The sequence below is a fragment of the Nothobranchius furzeri genome, chromosome 4, assembly GCF_043380555.1.
Source record: "Nothobranchius furzeri strain GRZ-AD chromosome 4, NfurGRZ-RIMD1, whole genome shotgun sequence".
NCBI lineage: Eukaryota > Metazoa > Chordata > Actinopteri > Cyprinodontiformes > Nothobranchiidae > Nothobranchius > Nothobranchius furzeri.
This window is the reverse complement of record NC_091744.1, coordinates 54,120,969-54,147,312: the sequence shown is the minus strand read 5'-3', so window position 1 is coordinate 54,147,312 and position 26,344 is coordinate 54,120,969. Positions and strand designations below refer to the sequence as shown.

Sequence of the window (26,344 nt, the reverse complement as noted above, 5' to 3'; positions counted from 1 at the left end):
ATGTGTCTATCCAAAAACGTGTTTTCATTTTATTCTACATTTCAACACATTTTCTGATAACAGATAAAAGAAAATCGTTTCTTTGTGGACTAAGTGAATTATAGTTTCTGCTGCGTTCCTTTTAAATTATTCCCAATATTTGAACTGGGTATTAAGATTTTTTCTGTACAAATAAAAGCACTTGTTAACCAAAACGTGATTTTCACTCACACGAAGTATCGAGAAAGTGAAAACTTGGTGAAAAAACGGCAACATTGTTTTTATTGTTGTTTATCTCGTGGCTGTGGATATTACAGTTAAAGAAAGTGACAGAGACGGACTGAGGGAGCGAGAGGGTGAGAGAGGGAGGGAGGGGGAGGACGGACGGAAGGAGGGAGAGGAGGGGTTATCCTTCCACTGCCTCTTTGCCCGACAGTGCCCTGCACTCTCACTGAAGCCTCGGTGCCGGACAGGAAAAACAAAACAAAACTATCTTTCAGGGACTCTCCTGGCGGGTCCTGCAGGATCGGCGCCTCCTCCAGACTCACAGGTGTCTGGTTTGAAGTTTGAGAGCGCGTGCAGGCGGAGGAGTTAACAAAGTCCAACAGGCTGCAAACAGCGATGGTGACTTTACGCACGGGATCTAAAGTCCACCTGAACTGAGACCGGTTCTGACTCCACTAGGAGGACGCGCAGCGCACGTGGAAGAAGTGAATCCAGGTAAGCGGAGTCCCGTTGCTCCAGTCGGTACCGGTACCGGCGTGTCCTCTGGGGTTGTTTGTTTTGAAAAGTCGGTGCGCACTTGGCTTATCTCCGGAGCGCAATGTGCAGCGATGACAGCTGCAGATTTGGATTCCACCTGAGTGTTTGAACCTGCACAGTGATTATAAACCCGGAGGAGCGCGCGCTCGTCTGTTTTAGAAGAGTTGTAGAATTCAAAAACACAGAAAAAGTTTTCCCGAACTTGGCTGGTGTCACAAAAAAATCCTCCGCAACTAGATCTGAATAAAACGTTTGATTAATTATGTATTCTTCTATCCTATTCTAATGCAAATAAATAAATTCTAATAAATTATATTTATTAGAATTCCTTTGTCCACAAAGCTCTGAAATAAGAATCGACTTTACAAAGTCAATCAACTTTCTATCCAGCTTGAGTTGTAAACACACACACACACACACACACACACACACACACACACACACACACACACACACACACACACACACCTTATTATAGCCCTATTAAACGCCGCTAATTTCAGGTGATTGCTTTTTGTCAAACACGCAGAAGCGTTTTATTCTCCGGATCGTCATCAGAAGGGCTGAAAGTGGTGCAAAAACCGGAGAAAGAAGGGGAGCGCATTAATTTACCAAAGTTCCTGCAGAAATAAAAGAAAAATGTTTTGGGTGTTTTAAAAAGTAATATTTCAGATAAACATTGAAGGAAGAACAAAAACAATCTTAGTCACCCCGAAGTTTCAGATTTTCTGTGACAGCGGCCCATCTGTCCATGAACGCACCTCTGCTGCAGGACCGCAGTTCCAGGTTTGGGTCCAGACCCAAAGGTCAGGCTCTTTCAGCAGGTGAACTCTCGGCTTTGACCCCGGAAGAGAGCGCGTGAGTCATACATTAAATTAGACCCAAACAAGGGCACGATTCTAATTTGGTTCTGTTTGTTTGTGTCGGCTCTGCTTGATTAAACGTCCTCACCTTGTAACTTTGCGGGCCAAAAAAAAAAAAAAAAAAAAAAAAAAACTGAACACGGAACCGGTTCTGATCCCAGAACGGCCCAGCTCCCAGCCTGGTCCTGGTGGGAGGGGGCAGCCTGTCCCGTGGATGACTCGGAAAGGACGGAACTACGGGAGGACAAGGCACACGGCACCGGCGTGGAGATGCGCGATAAGTACGCTTCGGGGTGTTCCCCGCGTGCGGAGCCACACACACCTCCTCGATAAGCGTCTGGTCGCCCGCAGATAAGGAGCTTTTTACAGTAACGGAGCGATGGAGGGGGAGGTGTGGGGGAGACAGGGGAGAGTTTAATAACAGGAAACTCCAAACAGCCGTCTCACTGATTTAGACAATTTTTAATCACTTTAAATTATTCCAACTCTTATTCTGGATGTTTAACATTTTCTCTACATGCATCAAAAGTCTCAGAACAGCTCGGTCCATGTGCGCCTGCTTCACTCCGCACCAAGTCACAGATCCGCACGTTTTAAACCCCCCCCCCCCCCAACACACACACACACACACACACACACACACACACACACACACACACACACACACACACACACACACACACACACACACACACACACACACACACACACACACGACAGCCCAGCACCTCTTTCTTAAGTGAGAGTATCTGTGTGAAAAACAATCCGGGGGGCTGAAGCTGCTCTCTGGTGGCATTCTGTTTGGAGCAGGTGTTGCGGGCTGACGTTCCCTCATAAGGTAAAGTGGCATTAGTGCATCCAAATGGCAGACTTATATATAGGCTGCCAATTCAGCACATTGTTCCGGCCTGCATGGCTGTCTGGGGGAGACCTGCAGCCTCACCCCCACCTCCCCCGTCCCTCTGTGGGAAGCAGGGTTATACCTACACTTAGCTTATAAATAACTAATGATAACAAATCTGCAGCTAATACACTTGAATCTGTTGTTCATTTAAAAATAAAACGACTAGACCGTTATGATTAAACTTTTTATTTCTTTTAATTAGATTCTAGCAAAAAAAGATATTTTTAAATTACATTTTTAATTAAATAAAAAATATTAAAACAACTAAAATCAAAGCCAGTTCTCTGAATAATACGGGTCTGAAGTTGAACAGGATACATTTTCACACAGCATGCAGGATTTCTGGAGCGTTTACTTTCAAATCTCACAAATCTCAGTTTTAACATTAAGTGTAATTCTGTAATTAATTTTGAAAAACACTTCAATTGTCTCGATTTACATGTGAACATGCACTCCTAATGAGATAGTTAAGCTAAAGAAATCGTCAGCATTTTTAAAATGCTTGTTTGCGTTACAGCGGACTAAAAAACACATTTTCTGCAGCTTTTCTAAGGGAAAGTAAAATAAATACTACGACAAATTCTCTTGGAGAGGCCTTTCCCCGGGAGGCGATGCAGAGCAACCCTTCAGTGGGAAAGGCTGAAAAAGTCAAGACTAGTGATGGTTGAAGGGCAAAGTTATCAGAAGAGAAACCAGTGATGAGATGTTCTCTGCCTTGACGTGCCCGTTTACATCCATCCTCCTTCCATCTGACTGCAGTGTTGCACATTAAAGTGTTTCCAGATGTTGTTTTTGTGAAGATGTCGTTCACCTTCATAACATAAAAACATCCCCAAAAAATGATTCCATCCACGATTGAAAGCTTGCGGCCGATCCAGAAAGTCTTAATTATTTGTTGTCGGGCTCTTTGAAAAAGACACCAGCCCCCAAATTGGACATGTGTTGAACAAACACAAATTAAACATTTAGTCCTAAGTATTTCTCCCTGGATCCTAAGTGCACATTAGTCAGCCTATACTTATCTTCGGCCCAACGGCACACCCAAATTGCAGCGTTGCTGCTGGAAAAGAAAAGGCTGGGGCCCCGAGAATGAACGCTGGGAGCATTCTGGCAGATACCCAGAGGTTTCTCAACCACAAAGCAAGGTGTGTGTGAGTGTGTGTGTGCGTGCGTGTGAGTGTGAGCTTTGGGATATTTTGTGTTTTTTTAAATGTTAACAAAGGAATCTGACAAATGTGTGACAAATTTTGCTTGTGTGTGTTTGGATCAGAGCTTTTCCATGTTGTAATCATGCACACGGTGCAGTTGTGTGAGCCATTTTCCATGATGTGTGTGTGTGTGTTATTTGCATCCTTGTTCAAGTGTGTATGGATGTATGCACAACAGAAGTCAGTATGGACTGAATCTATATTTCATGTGAATTAATTTGTTAGTCTCACTAATATGATGATAATCTGGATTATTGCCTTTTCTGTTGTTTGAAACAGAAACCCGGAGCATCGCTCACTCTGCTTATTTTTTTCTGCTGGAAAACCTAGTTGCTGAGAGCTGTCGGCCTTCTGCATTTGTTTTAAAAACACTGGAAGCAACAGACACAACGAATTAACCAAGACTCTGAAAGGTGGAGATCAAATCCAGCCCATGCTTTCTATAAGGCAGCGCCAGGTGGACGGTTCACCAATCCTTTCAACTCGGTCCCTTAGATGCAAGAATGTTCATTTCAACTGAGAGGAAAAAGTGAGGTTCAGCTGTCTGGAGCTTCAGATAACGTCAGTTTGATAAAGGTTTCAAAGAAAAGTGTGTGGAAAAGCTCCAGAGTGGAACTGATCTGGATTTAAAGGACTTTCTCAATAAAATGTTCTAAATGTTGAAAACAGAAGAGCACTTATGTTAGACATCAGCTATTGAAAAGACCAAATCAGATATTTCACGTTTAGAAATATAAAAGGAAAGAAATTCACTCAAATGCTTTTGAGGAGAAATCTTTAACTTCTTGCTTTCAGTCTGAAATAGTCAAGGTTTGGCTCTTTTTTCATCCCAAATACACAAAACCTCCTTGATTCTCTCTGGCTGAATGTAGATTAGTTTACTTTTTAACTTATTATCTAATCTGTTTCTTTTATTGTACAAACCTCTCGTCTTCCTAACCGAACCCCTCCAATAGATGCAGCTACCGCCAAGAGAAAAAGGTCCAGCAAACACATCTGTTCGGTCGTCTGCTTTTAAAAGCATCCTTGGTTTAAGAGCTTGCAGAAATTAGAATACATCTGGAGTTTCCCGTGTCCTCCGCTGTCTTCTTGGGTTTTGTTGAGTTGAAGAACCCCATTCCAAATGCTGATGAGCGTTCTGACTGCCAACACACACGAAACTGTTTAGATTGGTCAGAAATCAAGGAGAAAGACAATGGACACAACAGATTCTGAGATGTGTGTGTGTGTGTGTGTGTGTGTGTGTGTGTGTGTGTGTGTGTGTGTGTGTGTGTGTGTGTGTGTGTGTGTGTGTGTGTGTGTGTGTGTGTGTGTGTGTGTGTGTGTGTGTGAAGGGTCCTGTAGATCGAACTGTACTGAGGATGATTTGGGTCAGTCGGGTAACGTGTGTTTGGCTTTCTTTGAGCAAGTGTCAGAACTCCTCCTTAGAATGATTTATATGGATCACAAATACTTTTTATGCCAAACTCACATTACTGCCTAAGCTGTCCAAATGTGAAAAGTAAAATTTCCATCAGTTTTCTGTCACTGTGAGGTTTTAGGAATAATTTGCCTAAAACAAGTTGTTTCAAAAGCCCCCCCCCCCCCCCTCCCTGTTAGTGATGTCGTAAATGGAAAAATAACAATAGAACCACCTCTCACCTGGAAGAGAGCTGCTGTTGGAGGTGTAGCAGCGCTACCATGAGCCTATCCAAGATATCAGAGCTGTTCAGCTTATAGCAGCCTGAGCTGGGGATGGGTGGGCGTGGCCAGCAGCTGTTTTTTTTTAAAGTGACAGAACTCTGATATGGTTCATTCCAGACGGTACTGAACAAACTGCTGAAATTACTTTATGTGAGAGGGATTTTATGTAAAGAACTTCAAAACGTGTTATTGAAAATAAACCATAAAAATTCTATAACTTAGGAAAATAATTTATAACATGGCCCCTTCAAATTTACTTAAGTGGATTTTACCTGATCAGAATAGCTGGTCATTTAATGTTGGATAGATATGAAGGCGATCGTCCTCCGACACAAAGCACACAGGTCCTAATCTGGTAAAGTTGTCCAGAGGACAGAGTGTGATGATATTTTATTTGCAGAATAAAGTTGTGCAGGAAAAAAAGATTCATATCCTATTTTTAAAAGCAGAAGTTGACTCCTACCTTCAATAACAGACACCGCTTCATGGCAGTGAACCGACACAGTTACTTTGTCAATATTGGAAAGTGGGTGTAAATAGCAAACGTATCCTGGGTACTTATGCAGCACTGATAAAACAAACAGGTGTGGCCCCAGATGAGAAACAATATGAATGCTTGAAGGTTTTTACAATTGAATGAAAATGTGTCAATTATGTCTTGATCTTTTATTAGCTTAATAGCTGAGATGCCTGCATGTGAATTGTCATTGCAGATATAAACTCCACCCGTGTGGCACTCCCTGAAGGTTAAAATAAACATAAGAATTTATTTGTACTAGCTTTGAATGTGAGTCTGTTGTTGATATTCTGAGAAACGATCCCTCATGATGAACCTGTGGGCTATTGTTAGCTGTTTCTGTTGATTTCCGCACAGGCTACAGTGAACACTTGGATTTGAACTCCCAGTTTGTCCAAGGATGGAAAAATAAAACAGAAAACAGGAAAAGTGCTGTAAGGATAGTGGCGAGTAGAAGGCCTGCTGTGCTGCCCTCTGAGGGTTTCTGACATCATTTTGATGGACTTGTTAAAAGTAGCAAGTGCATTGTAGATTGACAGGAAAAAACATGTTGTGTGTGTGCATGCTTTGACTTAAACTGGAGGCCACATGCACAGTGTGATAAAAACAAAACAAATGTGCATGGTAGGGGTTAAAGGTCAACTTAACTCACATTTTAATACATTTGCAGTGGTCTTTAGTTGGATGAATGTCTTGTGAGTAGTTCTCTGGGGAAAAAAGCTTTGGTGCTCCTGTTTGAGGAAGTAGAAGTCAGCCGGAGGAAAAAATGGAAGAAAACAGCCAGATTTGTATTTTTTCCTGATATTTATATCCATTTTCATTTTCATCCGCTTATCCGGAGTCGAGTCACGGGGGCAGTAGCCTTAAGGCGAGAGGCCCAGATTCCCTTTCCCCAGCCACTTGGGCCAGCTCTTCGGGGAAATCCCAAGGCGTTCCCTGGCCAGGTGAGAGACATAGTCCCTCCATCGTGTCCTGGGTCTACTTTTAGGTCTCCTCCCGGTTGGACGTGCCCGGAAAACCTCACCAGGGAGGAATCCAGGAGGCATCCTGACCAGATGCCAGAGCTACCTCAACTGGCTCCTCTCGATGTGGAGGAGCAGCGGGTCTACTCCGAGCCCCTCCCGAATGACTGACCTTCTCATCCTATCTCTGAGGGAGAGCCCAGCCACTCTTCGGAGAAAACTCATTTCGGCCGCTTGTATCTGCGATATCGTTCTTTCGGTCACTACCCAAAGCTCATGACCATAGGTGAGGGTAGGAACGTAGATCGACCGGTAAATTGAGAGCTTCGCCTTCTGACCCAGCTCTCTCTTCACCACGACAGACCGGTACAATGCCCGCATCACTGCAGATGCAGCACCAATCCGCCTATCGATCTCACGCTCCAGTTTTCCCTCACTCGTGAACAAGACCCCGAGATACTTAAACTCCTCCACTTGGGGCAGGACCTCATCCCTGACCCGGAGAAGGCATTCTACCCTTTTCCGAATCAAGACCATGTTCTCATATTTAGAGGAGCTGATTCTCATCCCAGCTGCTTCACACTCGGCTGCGAACCGCTCCAGCAAAAGCTGAAGATCACGTTCTGATGAAGCCAACAGGATCACATCATCTGCAATAAGCAGAGACCTGATCCTCAGGCCACCAAAACGGATGCCCTCCACACCTTGGCTGCACCTAGAAATCCTGTCCATAAAGTTTATGAACATAATCGGTGACAAAGGGCAGCCTTGGCGGAGTCCAACTCTCACTGGGAACGAGCCCAACTTACTGCCGGCAATGTGGACCAAGCTCTGACACCGGTCATACAGGGACCTAACAGCCCGTATCAGAGGGCCTGGTACCCCATACTCCCGGAGTACCCCCCACAGGACCCCTCGAGGGACGTGGTCAAACACCTTCTCCAAATCTACAAAACACATGTAGACTGGTTGGGCAAATTCCCACGCACCCTCCAGGATCCCCCTAAGGGTATAGAGCTGGTCCAGTGTTCCACGGCCAGGACGAAAACCACATTGCTCCTCCTGAATCTGAGGTTCAACAATCCGACAGACCCTCCTCTCCAGAACCCCTGAATAGACCTTACCAGGAAGGCTCAGGATTGTGATCCCCCTGTAGTTGGAACACACCCTGTGGCCCCCCTTTTTAAAGAAGGGGACCACCACCCCAGTCTGCCAGTCCAGTGGGACTGCCCCTGATGTCCACGCGATATTGCAGAGACGCGTCAGCCAACACAGCCCCACAACATCCAGAGCCTTAAGGAACTCCGGGCGGATCTCATCCACCCCTGGAGCCTTGCCACAGAGGAGCTTTTTAACCACCTCAGTGACCTCAGCACCAGAGATTTGAGAGGCCAACCCAAAGTCCCCAGACTCTGCTTTCTCACTGGAAGACTTGTCGGTGCGATTGAGGAGGTCTTCGAAGTATTCGTCCCACCGATCCACAACGTCCTGAGTAGAGGTTAGCAGCACACCGTCCCCACTGTAGATAGTGTTGGTAGCACACTGCTTTCCCCCCTGAGGCGTCATATGGTGGACCAGAATCTCCTCGAAGTTGTACGGAAGTCTTGCTCCATAGTCTCACCAAACTCCTCCCATGCCCGGGTTTTTGCCTTGGCGACCACCCGAGCCGCGTTCCGCTTGGACTGCCGGTACCCGTCAGCTGCCTCTGGAGTCACAAAGGCCAACAAGACCTGATAGGTCTCTTTCTTCAGCATGACAGCATCCCTAACCGCCGGTGTCCACCAGCGGGTTCGGGGGTTGCCACCACGACAGGCACAGACGATCCTGCGACCACAGCTCCGTTCGGCCTCCTCAACAATGGAGGCATGGAACAGTGTCCATTCAGATTCAATATCCCCCGCCTCCCCCGGAACATTTTGGAAGTTCTGTCGGAGGTGGGAATTGAAGCTCCTTCTGACAGGAGACTGCCAGACGTTCCCAGCAGACCCTCGCAATACGTTTGGGCCTGCCTGGTCTGACCGGCATCCTCCTCCACCATCTGAACCAACTCACCACCAGGTAGTGGTCAGTTGACAGCTCCGCCCCTCTCTTCACCCGAGTGCCCAAGACACGTGGCCACAGGTCAGATGAAACAACAAAGTCAATCATCGAGCTGCGGCCTGAGGTATCCTGGTGCCAAGAGCACATATGGACACCTTTATGTCTGAACATGGTGTTCATTATGGACAATCCATGACTGGCACAAAAGTCCAATAACAAAACACCACTCTAATTCAGATTGGGGGGGCTGTTCCTCCCAACCACACCTCTCCAGGTCTCACTGTCGTTGCCCACGTGAGCGTTAAAGTCCTCCAGCAGATTGAGGGAGTCATCGGAAGGAGAACTCTCCAGCGCACCCTCCAAGGTCTCCAAAAAGGGTGGGTAGTTTGAACTGTAGTTTGGTGCATAAGCACAGACCACAGTCAGAACCCATCCCCCCACACGTAGGCAGAGGGAGGCTACCCTCTCATTCACTGGTGTAAACCCCAACATACAGGCACCAAGATGGGGGGCAACTAGTATGCCCACCCCTGCTTGGCACCTCTCAGTGGGAGCAACTCCAGAGTGATAGAAAGTCCAACCCCTCTCAAGGAAACTGGTTCCAGAGCCAGAGCCATGCGTTGAGATGAGTCTGACTATATCTAGTCAGAACCTCTCGACCTCACACACCAACTCAGGCTCCTTCCCCACCAGAGAGGTGATATTCCATGTGCCAAGAGCCAGCTTCTGTAGCCGAGGATCAGACCGCCAAGGTCCCAGCCCATTACTACCACCCGTCACACACTGCACCCGACCCCTTTGACCCCTGCCACGAGTGGCGAGCCCATGGGAAGGGGGACCAACGTTTCCTCTTCGGGCTGTGCCCGGCCGGGCTCCATGGGTGAAAGCCTGGCCACCAGGCGCTCGCCAACGTACCCCACCTCCAGGCCTGGCTCCAGAGGGGGGCCCCGGTGATCCACGTCTGGGCAAGGGAACACGGTTTCCATTTATATAATTCATCATAAGAGGTCTTCGGGCTGCTCTTTGTTTGATCCCTCACCTTGGACCTGTTTGCCATGGGTGACCCTACCAGAGGCAGAAAGCCTCAAACAACTTAGCTCCTAGGATCATTGAGACACTCAAACCCCTCCACCACGGTAAGGTGGCAGCCCAGGGAGAGGCTGATATTAATATTTATAGTATTTTCATGATTATGCAAACATCTCACCTCTGGTTGGATAACAGCGTCGCAACTCTACCACTGACTCCATTTGCTTTGAAACATTAAATATCCACCAAAACACAAGCCTGGAGGAGTTCTGCTGTGTTGTGAAGTTGCTAATGCTAATGGTTAGCTTAAACTAGCTGAGACGTTCTCTGCTTTTTCCTGGATGCTAAACAGACAACCACCTTCCCCATCAAGAGCCAAGATGGGTGAGTCTATGAATGTTAAGTGACGGTGTGACGTAGATCTGTCAGGATTTTTAAATCCTAGAGTTTCACCGTCTGTTTTCTTTCAGAAGCTAATGCAGGAGATAGGTGTAGGAGACTATTTTCATGTTCACCCTGCATGTTAAACTCAGAGTGACTGATCATATTCAAAAATAATAAGTAAAAATGGTTAGTCAGTGAACCTGCTCTTTAAAACACGGTATTTGGTCTAAACTTCGGCTCAGTTTAGTCCAAACTGAAGTAGATTTTTCATAGGTTATTTAATAAGCAGCTGTTTAGCTATAATTGGTTAGCTGACAACAGATTGCCTGTGTTACTAGCCGGCACGCCATCCTATATATGTGAGTATTGATGACCACACAGATCCCAGTCATGGGGCAGACATGTGGTTGTCTTTCAAACTGTCTCTGAATGTAATTGGACAGCACCAGGACCAATCAGAGCAACGTGACAAAGTCATAGCGACAGAGGGCAGTCAAAGTCCAGTCCACCATACAATGTTGAAGAAGCTATATCCTATATCCTTTTTCTAAATACATGAGTTAAGTAGCTCTATCTGTTCATGTCTCAAAGAAAAAACATTGTTTGCTGTTGCTTTGGTTTCTCTAGATTTCAAGGCTAATGTGTTGCATGAATAAGGTCAAGATTAATCATTTCATTATTTTAAAGGAAAAAGCTGTCCAATTACCTATGTCTGAGTTTTGGGGGCAGCAGCCCCAGCAAGGAAGTCCAGACTGTCTTCTGTCCTGCACTCTGGACCCCAAGCTGTTCCCCAAGCTGTTCCCCAAGGTGTTCCCAGGAAAACTTGGAGAATCCAGCAGCATGTCCTGGATCCACAATCTCACGAATCTTTTTTTTGTTGCAATTACAACCCAGAAACGGGTCAGCTCTGACCCTAACACCAGAGGAAGGCTAACAAATTGCACCTCAGTTTTCCTGGAAAGCAAACAGAGATTTCTCAAGAAAGAAACTGTCAACTGTCTCTCACCTGGTTTTGTTTTTACCAATCCAAGCAAACAGAAACTGATAAACAATCATCAAAACCCTTCTATTGGGTATGTGTATTGGTCTTATTCTGTCATTGCTTTTGTAGTTTGTTTCCATCCAGAACCTCCCATCTGTTGGTCCTTGCTAACCTTCCCTTTACCACACAGAGTGGTTGGGAGTAATAGGGCGTGGCAGTGGGATCTGGAGTGCGAGGCCTCTGAAACGATCCTGTGGTGAGGTACTGATGGCCGGAATAACATAGTCCCTCCTAGCAAGCCAAAGCCAAGATCCAATTGGTTGACAGCCAAGTGGTCCACGCAGGGCGTTGCCATGGTTTCCAGGCCATAAAGTAGTCTTTAATTGAGCTAGTGTCTTCAAGAAATGGTGGTGAGTGTTTGTTAGAGTTAAAAGAAAAAAGAAAGGGACTGAAGAACGCTGGAGATGAGCCCCAGATCTGATGTTATGTTCGTGTAGCTGGAAGTGTTTGATGCTACGACGAGGAGCGTTACTGAGAGTCCATCTGACTGAGCTCTAATGTCCCTTTTCCACGAGAGCAGACTGGCTCTACTCGGCTCTGCACAGTTTTAGGCTTTTCCACGAGTGACCTGTTCATGGTAGCTGCTAGAGCTGCCAATGGGCCCAAAAATCCAACCAAAACTCAAATGGCGCGACGAACTTGGAGCCCAAAACCAGCTCGCTCGACATCACAGACAACACTCAGTCAAAGCCCGACTGAACCAGAGGTTTGAGTTTTCTTTTGTGTTGCTCTTTACAAAACGCAGTGGAGTAACAATAATGTCCACAGTCTCTGGTTTGACGAGCGTCCTCCTGCCACCTGTATCGTCCATGCCTGTTCCTCTGCTGTCCAAGCCCAAATCAGCCTCAAGTAGTTGGCCCAATCCAACCTGACCTGTTGGGCTTACTCAGGTAAAGCTCAGGATCTGGTTGAAATTGAGCACTGTGGTTCCAAGTGTGCAGCGCTGGACCAAAAACCTGACATCAGAAGAGTGTTACTGATTGGCTTGGTGGTGGAGTCTCCCACACTCTCCTGTACTTCTCCAGATTGATTTGCGTTGCTCCCTGCAGGTTTCTGGGCCTCTTCTTTGGCAGTCTGACCCAGACTGAGCAGAACGTTCAAAATCACTACCATGTCCTCCATTGTGGCATAGCATACAGACCACCTTGCATTACCTTTGGATCTCTGGGGACCGCTCGGGTTTGATGAGCTCACGAAAAACCACCTGAACTGTGTAGAGTTGAGCCGAGTCAAGCCGTGCTGACTTGAGCTTATTAGCTCAAGTAGAAAAGGTTCATAGATGGTCAGACAGGGAGCAGCACAGTAACCTCCTGACATTTCCCTCTGGTCCCACTGGCAAGTTTTATCTAGAAGTGGTTAATGGGAGAACAATTCTTTACTTTCTGATGCGACTGGTCTGCTCTTCCAGCACTTCTATGATTTACTGCTGCACTTGTGTCGCCTAAGTTAAAGTTTCATCTCTGCAGATGTCCACTATGAGATGCTCTTCAAGTAGATGAGTAGACTAATCTGATTAACGAGTTATGATTCCTGTAACCTTCTTTGGATTTTCTTAGTGAGATCAAGGACCCGCATCTCTAGCTATTGCATCTGCAGCTGTTTTTAGTGCTCAGTGTCCCATCATCATCTATTTGTTGTACAATCAAAGTGCCCCACAGCTGGTGTGAAGCTAACACTCAGGTCATGAAAGCTCCAGAGTGGCACTAATAGTGTTCACTAGATTTTTTTTGGTCATAAACACAACTTTTCATCTTGTGGTGGAGAGCTTAAGTCGGTGGTTGTGGAGTTTGATGGACTCACCAACAGCTGATTTAGCTCTCTCATGACAAGAAATGACAAAAATAAAGGGATGCAACGATACCACTTTTTTTCCAAACCGATATGATACCTGGATCTGAGTACTTGCCGATACGATTACTGATACTGATACTTCTACCACACACACAAAAAAAAAATGCTACGAATTGGAATACAGGTTTTATTTTCTTCTCTGCTTTCAACAGGAAAAGACTGTGATGTAGATAAAAAGTAAAATATATGACTAGAAATGATCACACAACTAAAATGTTAGGTGAACAGAAATGACAAGTTACAGTGAAGTCACTTTCAAGCAACTGCATTGGTATCGGTTAACTTTTACCGGTATCGGCATCGGTGCATCCCTACAAAAATCATGCCGGGTCAGAAACTTTCTGGAAAAGTTGAGTCTTTTTCCAAGTCCAAGCTGTCTTCTTTTTTATCTCTTCTTTTTAAAGGTAATAATGATATCCATCACTTTCATGTTATTCATCCTTTGACTGACACATCTGTCAGATGTTTGTGACATTCACGATTCTGTAGCAACAAGAGCTCATCCAGGCTGACTACCAAGGAATCCGTATCACATTAGGATTTAGTAGTATCAACCTTGTACGGTGCACATGTTCTTTTATAACGGCTGACAGTCACACAGTAGAACTCGCCCCTCTAACCTCAGAGAGTCCTTATAACCGACCGGTCCGAGAGCATCCATTTGTCTTGGCTCACAGTTGCTTGGAAGCCAAATGAAATATTTCTTTTTCCACAGGACCTCAAGTTGATGGTTCTTGATGATGCTGGAGGAAAAACTGCTACCTCAGCAATCTGTTCAGGCTCTTTCTCTGGAAGCCTCCACCGTGTCTCCCTGTTAAATATGGGAACCATACGCGGGCTGGCCTGTGATGTCAGCTGTTATTGCTGGAGGCCTGCTGTAGGAAAAATCTCATTTGCTTTTGTAAATCACTGTCGTGAAAAAGGGACTTATGCTGTAAGGACTCCGTTGTGATTACTCCACGTGTGTGTGTGTGTGTGTGTATGTGTGTGTGTGTTTAACTGGCACTATTATAACTGTAAATCTCATGTGTTGTTATTGTTTGTGCAGGTTTGACGGCACAATAGTTTTGGTCTCTGTTTGTTCACACAAAGCGAGTTAAGAGTGGCCTTTTCGTAAGCTGGATTTATAAATGACAGCTGCTTTTGTAGCCGCCCTGAATGATGACATATCCCTTCTGCTTTGCTTCTCTGTGATTCCATGTTTTTTACTTGTGACTGGTGCAGGATGAGGCAAGATGAGGGAAAGAAATCACATCTGTGTCAATTTAATGCTATTTCAATGCTTCAGAATGTCGGGCAAATAACATAAATTGAAGCTTGTGTTCTTTGATTATCAGTGAAAAAAACACACAAGACATCCACTGATACAAAATAGACAAAAGCCTTTGACAATTGATTAAAACTGTTTGGTGGATATAACACTTTTGTCCACTTAATGACTCCTTCAGTCTGAAACTGACATCTTTAGCATGAATATGAAATACTGTGGGGTTAAATAAAGGGGCAAAACCCCGATCCTCTGGAGATATTTGCCTTGTTGACTTTATAAAATAAAATATGTGCAGTAAATCTACCGAAACCATCACAGGGTCACATGTTAGAACACAGGGACAGAACTGGACATGGCACACAAACCTTATGTTAGATTAAGTTTGAATATACACTCTGAGGAGGATTAGAGCAGGAAAACTGGGATTTATCGTAGTTTTTCCGTGCAGTTGTCTTTTCTAAATCATTCCTGACGACCAGCTCCTTCATCTCAACAAGTCTCCTCTCACATCCAGCCTCTTTGTGCTCCACGGAGCAGCAGATTTGTGCTCTGCCCTTTAAATCATTTCCCTCTCTAGCAAATTGCTCCCTGCTTGAATATTGGCCTGACAGGGATTTTCTTCATCCCTCTACTGCCCCAGTGGACTCATTTACATTTATGCACACAGCAATTAATTACAGACTGGAGCTGGCCTTGTAAATTAGAGGGAGACGAGGTTGCTTTTATTAATTGCCCCCGACTATTAAAGCCTTGTTTGGGTCGTGACAAGGTTGACTTTAGGCTGAGACGGTGGAGGCTCAGCCAGACTTGGCTGGTCTTCATACGTCTGAATGTGATTTGTTGTATCTGGGTGAAAATGTTCATTTGTACCATTGTTTTATTTTCCTTTCTCTCTCTTTTTTAAACTCAGTTCTGTTTTGCAACCTTTACGTCTTTGGTAGCATGGGGGTCATCGTTCCATCATTCCTTGTGTTTTGTCTTCAACGTAATGCCTTCTTTGTATTCCTGGGGGGCTTTCATTTAAATCCTCACGGAGGGCTTTTTCTATAGACCCAAGAGTCAGGCAGACAACTTCTCACGGTATTGGCCTTTTCATGCAAAGACGCTCCAACTTTTTCCAACTCCTTTCCTCACAAGGCCTTCCTTTCTTCTCTGTCACGCAGCAATGTGTTTGTGCATACCTCACTAGCTTGACAAAGAAGGGAGAGATCCTATTCACTTTTGCCTTTGACGTTCACCTCTTGTTTTTACAATCTCTCTAAGGCGTGCTGTTTGCACAGTGGAGCAGGCTTTGTCTTGAAGGAGGTGGACAATGGTGAGCACCATAATGTAATCTCTTAAGGGTAGCGAGTGGAGAGGTTTACATGTATGTGCTGGCACTTGCCCCTGTCATTCCTCTGCTGCCCTTCCACCCTTTACCTTAGTGATATTTCAGGTTTACTTAGCTCAGGAGAAAACACTTGCTGTTACTCAAGTGTCTGCAGTTTTCACCTGGTTGAACATTCTGCATTTATGTCTAAAACTGCATCTGTTTTCACAGTTAAAGCTGCTGTAGCGAATCTACAAACAAGCTAACACTCGCCCCTCCCCTGAGGAATCTGGGTCCGACCGGCATCCTCCGGTTTGATCGTTGAGCTGCAGCCTAAGGTGTCCTGGTGCGAAGAACCCATATGGACACCTTTATGTTCGAACATAGTGTTCGCTGTGGACAATCCATGACGAGCACAGAAGTCCAATAACAAAACCATGCTTGGAGCCACCGGTTCAGAGGGACCGGTGGCACCAGTGCTCGGCAGCCTCGCCTCTGTCAGTGCGCCCCAGGGCAGCTGTGGCTACATCGTAGCTCATTCCCACCAGCGTGTGAATGTGTGTGTGAATGGGTGAATGACTGATTGTGTTGTAAAGTGCCTTGGGGGGTTCCAGGACTCTAGAAGATGCTATATCAAATACAGGCCATTTACCATTTGAATTCAGATCAGAGGGGCAGTTCCTCCCTACCACACCAGTCCAGGTCTCACTGTCGTTGTCCACGTGAGCGTTCCCCAGCACAATGAACCCCCCTTTTTTAAACCCTCCTATCAGCATCATTGTAGCCCTGACAAGCACAACACTAATAACTTTTTTCTTTAGTCTAAAAAGAACAAAACCAAATTAGTGGGAATTTTTTTTAAATAGCTCTTTTGTTTGTGTGATTTTAATCCTGGTAGCTCTGAGTACATCTGTGATAAGAGCTCCCCCAGTCACAGCCACACAAACCTCTCAGTTATGTATTTGTGGTCATAAATGGGTTAAAGGATCTGTTGCATCAAGCACATGTGGGATGCCACATGCAGACCTTCACTCTCAGAGGAAACGTTGTGTTTGTGTTTTTTCTGCTCTTTTGAAAAGCAACAATCACCTTTGGCTTGGGTTTGATTTGTTGGAACAAACTTTCTGGCTTCAGATGTGCTCCAACAGCTTTTTCAACCATCTGTTTTTGCCAACATGCCCATAGCTTTTATAATGTCACTCTTTGGAAATTAAAACAAACCAGCACAGCCAAGTAATGTCATCGAGCAGAACATTCGTACAAACTTCTCTGCTGGAAATATAGAATTTTATCTCCTTGTGTAAGTTAAACAAAACATTTAACCATTACTAAATAAATCACAGTTTCTTGTAATCGAAATGTTTCCAATCAGGACCTACAGTAAGACAGGAGACGAGTCCCCCTCACCTTTAAGATAAAACACAGAGAATGATTCACTGACAGTCCAGCATGCTTCAAGCTCATCATTTATGGGTCAACCCCCCTCATTTTAGTTTAATTGTCCATTTGATTATTAGTAACTCTGGAAGTGTCAGCGCTGGGCCCCATGTGGTGCTTGGCCCATCTAGACAGCCTCTGGCTAATCGAGTTTCTTTGTTCTGACCCCCGTGGGTCTGCATCTGCACAAGTGGCATTGACAGCTGCAACAAGATGACATTTGGGTCTGTGAATATTTTGTTGCATCAATGCGTGCATTCATTGTGCAGGTGCGGGCCCCTCTGTGAACGTAATACTATTTATCTTTGGGTCATGCACAATATCACTCAACTCTATTTACAAGCCATCATGACACTTTTCTGCTTTTCTCATGAGACAAGTCCTGGTCTTTAGTCTTTCTGCTGTAGGTGTCTGCTCCAGATGGATGCAGACGGCTCAGTTGTAGAGTTCCATTTCACAGCTGGAAGACTCAAACCTAGCTTCTTCCTACAGTCTGAAGAGAAGCCTCGACTCTCTTAAACACCAAGTTCTCTGAGAAACGTTTTTTACTTGTTACTTCTGAATGTGCGATCGGTTGCTCTGAGCTTCACATGCAGGCTGAACTTGAAAATGGCCTTCTACCCTTGTTTCCTGCATTAGCCACTGAAAGAATAAAGGTGGGGAAACTCTTGGGTAAGAAAAAGCCGCACAGCTACATGTGACACTGTAAGTGGTCTGTATTTGATATCGTATCTTCAAGAGTCCTAGCCTGGCAAGCCAGACCAAATAAATGTATTATTTAAACTTTGCAAAGCAAGAATTTGGTCTAGTTCACTAGGCTACAAGAGTCCTGGAACCCCCAAGGCGCTTTACAACACACTCAGTCATTCACCCATTCACACACACATTCACACGCTGGTGAGGATGAGCTACGATGTAGCCACAGCTGGGCCACCTAGGGCACACGGACAGAGGCGAGGCTGCCGAGCACAGCTGCCACCAGTCACTCTGAATCCCACCAGTAGGCAAGGTGGGTTAAGTGTCTTGCCCAACGACGCAACAACAGCAACAGACTGAGCTGGACTTGAACCTGCAACCTTTTGATTATAGGGCGAGCACTTAACTCCCGTGCCACCGTCACCCGTAAGTTAGAATTCATCCACCTGGAGTCATGATGGTTGTTGTTGGTTTAGTGTCCAGGAGAGAGCAGAATGCGTCTCACCTAGTAGAAGCTAACTTTTAGCATTAGCGACTGCAACCACACAACAGAACTCCTCCAGGCTTGTGTTATTTGTGGGGATAAAACATCAGCGTTGGAGAGCAAATAGTGTCAGTGGTAGAGCCGTGTTGCTGTTAGCCAATCGGAGATGAGACATTTGAATATCATGAATAATAATGACTGCAAGACTTTAAATCCCACCATTTGTGGCCACCATCTCCTCCGGCTAACTTCTATCTCCTGAAACAGGAGTTTGAGAGCTTTATGTACCTTAGAGATCGACTCACGAGGCATTCATTCAAATTAGAGACCACTGCAAATGTGTTTAAAAAATTAGTGAATGAAAGTTTTAATTAATTTGAAAAACATTGTGGTGTGGATGTGTGTGAAAAGTGTGCATACCAGTGACCCTCTAGCTCTGGGTAGCCAGTGGTTCTCTTTGTAACTCAGGGTGTGTGAGGAGGGATGCATGAAGTGGTTAAAAAACAGGGAGGAATTAGAATAACTGGTTCTGCAGACATCTGGAACGTGTTCAGACGGGTCATCACGAGCAAGAGAGTGTGAACACAGATCAGGCAAATCAGTCTCTGCGAGTCACCTAGTTCCAAATGAAGAGCGTGCCGGGTTTTAGCTTAAAGAACACAAACACTGTTTAATGTTTGGGTTTGCAGACAAATTCTACCAAGTTATATATATATATATATATATATATATATATATATATATATATATATATATATATGTGTGTGTGTGTGTGTATATATATAGATATATATATATATGTGTGTGTGTATATATATATATATAGATATATATATGTATATATATATATATACATATATATATATATATATGTATGTATATATATACATATATAGATATACATCCCATATATGCAGCTCATTCTTCATTATTATCAGAACATCTTAGTGTGTGAGCCTTTGAGGTGCTGTGGTCAGAATTGCTCTTAATGGTGCCCTGAGAGAAAAAAATGCATCCAAGAAAAAAAAATCATTTGGCTGATTACAGACATGAATAAACGATCACACATACTCAAGGTTTGACTTTTTTCTTCATTGTTCTCAATTAGCCTCAGCTAGTGAAATCAAAGGCATGGTTGCGTTGCTGTTTTTGTACAACACAGAAGCCGTGTTCAGGCGTGCCATCAAGGTTAACGCCGATGCAGAACAGGTTCCTCTAGTTTCCAGTTTCCCCCCTCCTCACCACAGCTGTCCCCGGGTGCCATCACCTGCTGGATCTTTGTTTGTGTGAGTGGTTATAAATCTGATCCCAGGTTAGTTTTAGTTACAGGTTTGGTGAAAGCAGGCAGCTGTAGAATAAAGAGCCATCCCACGTTCATCTGAAGCATTTTTGAAAGAAAATGTCAGACGTCGCTAACTGTGTTAACGCATATTGCAAAGTCCTACACAGGAATCGTGTTGTTTGTTGTTTGTTTAGCTTCGCATGACGTTTAAGTGGTGATCGAGCTGGGAGGAAAACACACTGATCCTCTGTTTGCTCCAGTCCGGACTTCACACAGTCCTTCTGTTCTGCCTCAAACACTGGTCTTAGAGGACTCTCCGGTGAGCCAGGAGTCTGATCACAGCACCAACAGTAAGGTTTTCATACTTGTCACAGCTCAGTCGGTTGGCAGGATGTAAGAAAACACAGCAACAACCTGACCAGCGTCCATCTTGTGCACATGCACACTCTTGTGATTTGAGAGCACATGCCATTTAAATGTCTGTATTTGAAAGCATCATTATTATAATGAAATAGGCTTGTAGTATTTCTCCCAGGTGACATTCATGACTTAGTACTCTACAAGTGAGCAGAGGGTGTTGGAGCAGAAGTCTCTTGTACCCATGAGTCTCTTTCATCGATCTGATATTCCTTGGACGGTTTTCTTGCCTGGCTCGTTGTTTTTCTTTGACTCTGGCGCTTACGGGTAATAACTTGTCTTAAAAGAGATAAAGGATAAACAGTTTTAGGTGATTGTTAAATAATTGCGGGCAGCTTTATGTGTCCGTGTCCACTGGCTTTGAACGTTCCATCTCTGCATACCAACATCTCCTGATTTGTCTTGGTGAAGGCAGACCTCCAGCCTGGGATCTTTTCAGCCCTGTGCACCCTCAATAGCTGCTTTCACTTGAGGTGAAGAAAGGCTCTTTTTAAAGGCTTTTGCAGGCATCGCTCCAGGAACCTTTCAGCTCTGGGACCTACAGTATGCCTTTTAATGGACTTTCTCTCTGAGAGCAATAAAGATTATATCTGGAGTAAAATAGTGCTGCAGGTAACAGAAGCCTAGATAAAGCTGGTGAGGTCCTGACAGCTGATCTGAATGGGTTCAGCAGAGAGGGGGAACACTGGCACTGCACGGACAGGAGAGGTTAGAGAAGAGAGCGATCCGGCCATCTGGCTAATCCCCCTGTTTAAGAATGCTTATTAAGACACTCTCTACTGGCCCTTGAGTCGTGTCACTGCTGGGTCAACAAGTGGTCTGTTTGATTCAAACAGGGCACAGAGAATGGTCAGTGCTTTGTCGAGGGCGGTGCTCTGCGTTCTTCTGGTTGGTGGGGAAGCTCACGTTACAGGATCTTAGGTTCGTGTTGGTCTCGTACCACAGTCCAGAGCTGCGAGCCCTCCTGGTGTCAAGACCACATCTCAGCCTGTTCCCTATTGAACAGTACAGCTAAACATGGCCACAATCCATGTAGGAGCAGGTGATGTGATTGGAACAGACACCAACCCTCTGAACGTGCTTCATGGCCTTTGTGTTGTGAACATTTGCAGGTGGCTCCTGAGTATGAAGTTGTTAGACATGTTTTTGGAACAGGAGCTTTTATACAACAAGCCAAAATTAAATAATCAACAGAGATGATGGACCTGCTCATGGACGTAGTTTTTTTTTTGGAGGGGGGTGGAGACATGTCTCCCCCATTTTTCCAAAGTCAATTTTTGTCCCCTACACTTTTTACCGTCCAAAAACAACAATACACTATTATTAGTAGATGCTGGTTGAGCACTAGGACCAAGCGGAAAACAACCGCTCATGTTGAAGACTGCTTCCCGTTACATATGTAATATTTTTTGTACACTCATTATCTACCAAGGAACAACTCGTAAATGTGTTAACAGAGAACATGAAGGAAGAAAGGAGAAAAGAAAACGAGTTAAAGAAGAAAATAGTTGGACGAAGCCAAAGAGGCAACCTCAGTGAGTTCATTAACTCATTAGCTTTACAAAAATCATCAGAACAACTGCTCGTGTCTGCTCATTAGCCTCAACAGAACAAGAAACATCTAAACTGGGCCATGGATCGGTACCAGTCAGATGGGCCATCCAGAATGGAAAGGTTCCTTCATCAGTTGTTCTTATTGGTTCTGCTAATCTAGATTGAGTTGACTGTACAGGGGTCCACATCTCCTAACACAGTAGTTTTAAGACAGACCTTTGCAGATTGTATGTAATAAACCCCCTTGGGAACGGGATTTGACGAGTAATGTTGCATGCCCGCCCATGCTGGTTATGTCCCCCCACCTCTAAAGTCAAAACTATGTCCGTGGACCTGCTGCGTTGTCAGAAAAAACAAAACATTACTCGCCAAATCCCGTTGCCAAGGGGGTTTATTACATATAATCTGTAAAGGTTTGGGTGAAGTAAAGAATCTAGTTGTTGTTTAAAGTTTGGTTTATAAAAAATCTGCAAAGGTCTGTCTTAAAACTACTGTGTTAGGAGATGTGGACCCCTGTACAGTCAACTCTTAATCTAGATTAGCAGAACCAGTAAGAACAACTGATGAAGGAACCTTTCCTTTCTGGATGGCCCATCTGACTGGTACCGATCCATGGCCCAGTTTAGATGTTTCTTGTTCTGTTGAGGCTAATGAGCAGACACGAGCAGTTGTTCTGATGATTTTTGTGAAGCTAATGACGAGTTAATGAACTCACTGAGGTTGTCTCTTTGGCTTCGTCCAACTATTTTCTTCTTAAACTCGTTTTCTTTTCTCCTTTCTTCCTTCATGTTCTCTGTTAACACATTTATGAGTTGTTCCTTGGTAGATAACCTCACGTTTACAGTGATTTATCTTTGTCCTGTTGAGCCCAGGTACTCAAGCCAACTTGTCTAACTTGACCACTTACAAAGTACCTTAAAGTTTTTTATGAAAAAACTTAGTAAAAACAAAACAAACAAACAAACAAAAACCCAGCACGCTTCCTTCTGCTGTTGCGACACTCCAGATGATACGTGTTGTATTATGTATTTAGTGGTTTGTCAGGCTACGTCTGTACCAGCTTATTTGTGCTTGTCCCTAGATGCATGCTTGTGTTTTGCTCGCTCATGCCTCATCAACATCCCATCTGAGGCCCATCTGGTTTGCTTAAGAGGCTCGTGGATCTGGGCCTTTAAGACTGGGCCAAGCCAGCAGCAGTTCCACCCCACTTACACATCAGCTCATGCTGCGAGGCCCTCTGCCAGTAACAGTGTAGACCGACCCTTGTGGCTGCTTCCCAAACCACCCAAGCTCAGACCCCACTTTCTCCCCTCTATTGCCCTTGAAATGGGGTCTGCTGTAAATATTACCTCCCCATCGCCCTTCATCCCTCCGTTTATCCTCCTGAAGCTGGCAGAGAGAAGAAAGAAGCCATGCGGCTGAGTCACTTTTTCCCTCGCTCCTCTCTTCTTTTCTCCCAAACCACAGGCAGCGGCAGTGGCTTCCTGAAGATGAGCGCTTCTGTCTGTTCTGGGCCTGCTGCGGCTTTGGGCAGATCCTCCTCTGGTGAGGTAATGTTCAAGTTGGGCGAGCAGGCCGAGTGAGGAGAGAAAGGTGTAGGATGGGTGGAGCGTTAGACTGGATCAATAATTTAATATAAAAAGCAAAACTCTTGCGTTCTGTCAGCTTGATACCAGATCAGGAAACAGGCGTGACTGTGGTTAAGACCTTTAGACAGACGTGACCCAGAGGAAACCCTTGGGTGATGGGGGTGGTAATACAACTGTTATTTGTGTAGTTTGGTTCTGCTTCAGTAGTTGACCACTTCACCTCATCAGCTGTCAAAAGCAGGATGGTTTTCATTGCTCGCCCTGTCTGTTGCGCTCCTCTCGTAGAAAATAAAGAAGGTTTTCTATGACTTCATGTGTAAGTTCCCCCTCAGCCTTCACAGCTGCCAGTGAAAAGTTGTGTTTGTGGGAGTGTGTCTGATTTATGAACTCTTGTCTATTTATTTTATTTATTTTCTAGATGACAACTGTTATTGGCTCAGAGACCACGGGCCTCCTGTTGAAGACAACCACCTAACTCAGGGTTATTGCTTCCTGTTTTATGTCGTGGTTCCTGGAGGTCAGAGGTCATTCTCAGCTGTCGAACTCTGGGCTTCAGAGAACACCACCTGGTCCTCAGATCCCAGTGCTCCGACACATTATGGTCTCCAACAATACGCCTCTTCATCTCTGTACATTCTCCAACATGCTGTAGCTGGAAGAGGCCTTCTCACCAGCTGTTTCATTTCCTTCAGCACTTCATTTTAAAACTGTTGCTTTTACCAAAGCCTTCGAAACTGCTTCTTGGTTTTGGTCACATATACGTTGTTAAACAGTCAGACGGTACATGAAGTTTGGCTCCCGTTTCAAATAATGAGCAAAACGTTGTGCAAACCCAACAAGCTCTTAATCTGCTCGAGGCTCAGCACAGACCAACCATCTTTTTAGTGGCCGTGAGCTAGGAGTTTTTTTTTTCAAAACATCCATTTAAGCCGTGGCATTTAATGCACTTTAACACAAAAAAACCAAACAGTTGTAAATACTTTACAGTCTGGTGGTGAAGCGACTTTACCTTCAGCATTTCATGACAGCAGACACTTTCAACTAGATGATTTTAATGCATTTTCCACTCACGGATCCATTAACACTCCCTAAAGTTTTTTTCTTGCACAGCCTGAGACTGAACGTTTGAATCTAACATCACGTGAAGAACGAGAGAGTTCCAGCGTGGTGTTGTGTTTGTGCTGTATGGACCTTTGGAGCTCAGGTGTTTTATATAAAACAAGTAAAAAATAAAGACTTCACATCCGGTTGTGATGTGAATGTTCGAGCTAAAATTTGAAGTCTGGAGCTCTGGTGTGAACTGTGCATTCTGATGGGCCACAGCTGGTGAAATTCTTTATAAAGTTCAAAGAAAATTTAACATTTTATGGAAAAAGTTCCAACATGTATTAAAATATGTAAAACCTATCAAAGACATTAAAACATCAGCAATGACATGTACAATCCCTCTTTCTGTTACCCATTGAGTCTCTCTTTATTTTTTTTACCCATTACCCATTTAATCTCAGAGAATTGCTTCTGCCGTGGTGTCTACCTGAGCGCCAAAAGGGGGTGGGGCTTCTTCACCTGCTTCCCCAAAATCCTGTTGATGTCAATGGGGACATTTTTCTGACTGAGTCGTTAAAAGAGAGGAGGGAAGGTGCTTCAGCACTCACGTTTGGACATTTTTAACACGAGGTTTCCAAACAGACATAAAGAGCAACTCCACGGCTCCATCAGGGACTTGTGTCTGCTTCCCGTTTATGAACACTATTAAACTGACCCTGATAAAAACATCAACAACATCCCATCATAATCACAGTATTCTCATTACTGTAAAGATCCTGGGTGTCATTGTAAAGCTGCCATCAGCTAGAATTAACTGGCCTCAATGACTGCTGATTGCATTCCTACACTGCCCCCCCCCCCCCCCCCCCACACACACACATTTTTAGTGATCCCATCATTTAAGTACATGCTAGTGTAATTGAGGTCTCTTCCATGATTAGATTTGCACCAGCTTTCTAACAAAGCCTGCTCGAACTTAATCCAATGAGGGCCATTGTGGCGGGAGCAGAGGGATGACATCGCTACTGGTTAGCTTCAAAACCAGCCCAGCAATTAGAGGGCGAGCTGATAAAAGGAGCTGGACTCACTAAAATAAAAGTTCACTCTTCGTCAGAGTGGACCGCTCAGGGAAGATTTACACCATGGTTTATACTGGGACCAAACTCTGAGCCATATGGATGCGTTAGAGTTTGACCAGCACCGTTCCTCCAGCAGAGCTGACCCAGTGGGGCTGAAGCGGACCGACAGCATGGTGCGGAGGTGTCCTTCTCTGACACCTTCTCATCCATAATCACAGTTAGAGACTAAACCTCCTCCCAACCTGTGGCTCTGTGTCACAGCCTCAATCTCCTAATCTCCTCCTTTGTTCTCTGTCACCCCCAATCAGTCATGGAGCCGGAGCCCATTACGGGCTCGTTCAGGCAGCTACACTGGAATGAGTGCATAATGGAGCGGTCAGAAAGTTAAAGGTCAACACTTTTCTTTATTGATGTATTTGCTTATGTTATATTTTTGAACCAAAATCCCCCAACACTGACAGATTTCCTCATCCAAAAGGTTTAATAACAAGAACAGTAAAATGAGCTGATGTGAGCTCAGTCGCACATAAAACTGTAATAGATGAATTGGTCTTTTTTGGACTCAGGTAAAGAGAAAAAAAACGTGATTCAAACCCTAAATGAGAGCATGCTGTGAAGCAAAATGATAAATAAACAGAGTAATAATCATTATTTACTATAAATTATGTTTTCTATTTTAGAATTAAAGTATTTTCTTCTATTGTTGTTGACCCACAACTTTGTTGTCATATTTTTACTTCTCTAGAAGTAGAATTCTGCTCTGATTTTGTGTCCCTAAATATGACGATACATCACTAAATCCCCCTTGGAAATTTTCTGATCAGTTCAGTGTTTTCCCCACATAGGCTCGGGCGTGGCGTTGCACCACGGCTGAAATCCCAGCGCCACGCCTACGAGATTTACGGAGAGGTTTCTACCTGACAGCCATCTATTTTTCTGTTGTCTTGTTTAACCAG

General features: G+C 44.6%; 1 protein-coding gene across 1 annotated transcript in view; it reads left to right on the top strand.

Annotated features, from left to right (window-relative positions):
- Positions 1 to 476: 476 nt before the first annotated feature.
- The window catches only part of LOC129153524 (transcription factor SOX-6), a 45,154-nt gene continuing 19,286 nt past the window's right edge, over positions 477 to 26,344 (top strand). The window contains exon 1 of the mRNA XM_054732796.2: positions 477 to 699. The gene's annotated coding sequence lies outside the window, so the exon portion shown is untranslated. The remainder of the gene's footprint in view (positions 700 to 26,344) is intronic.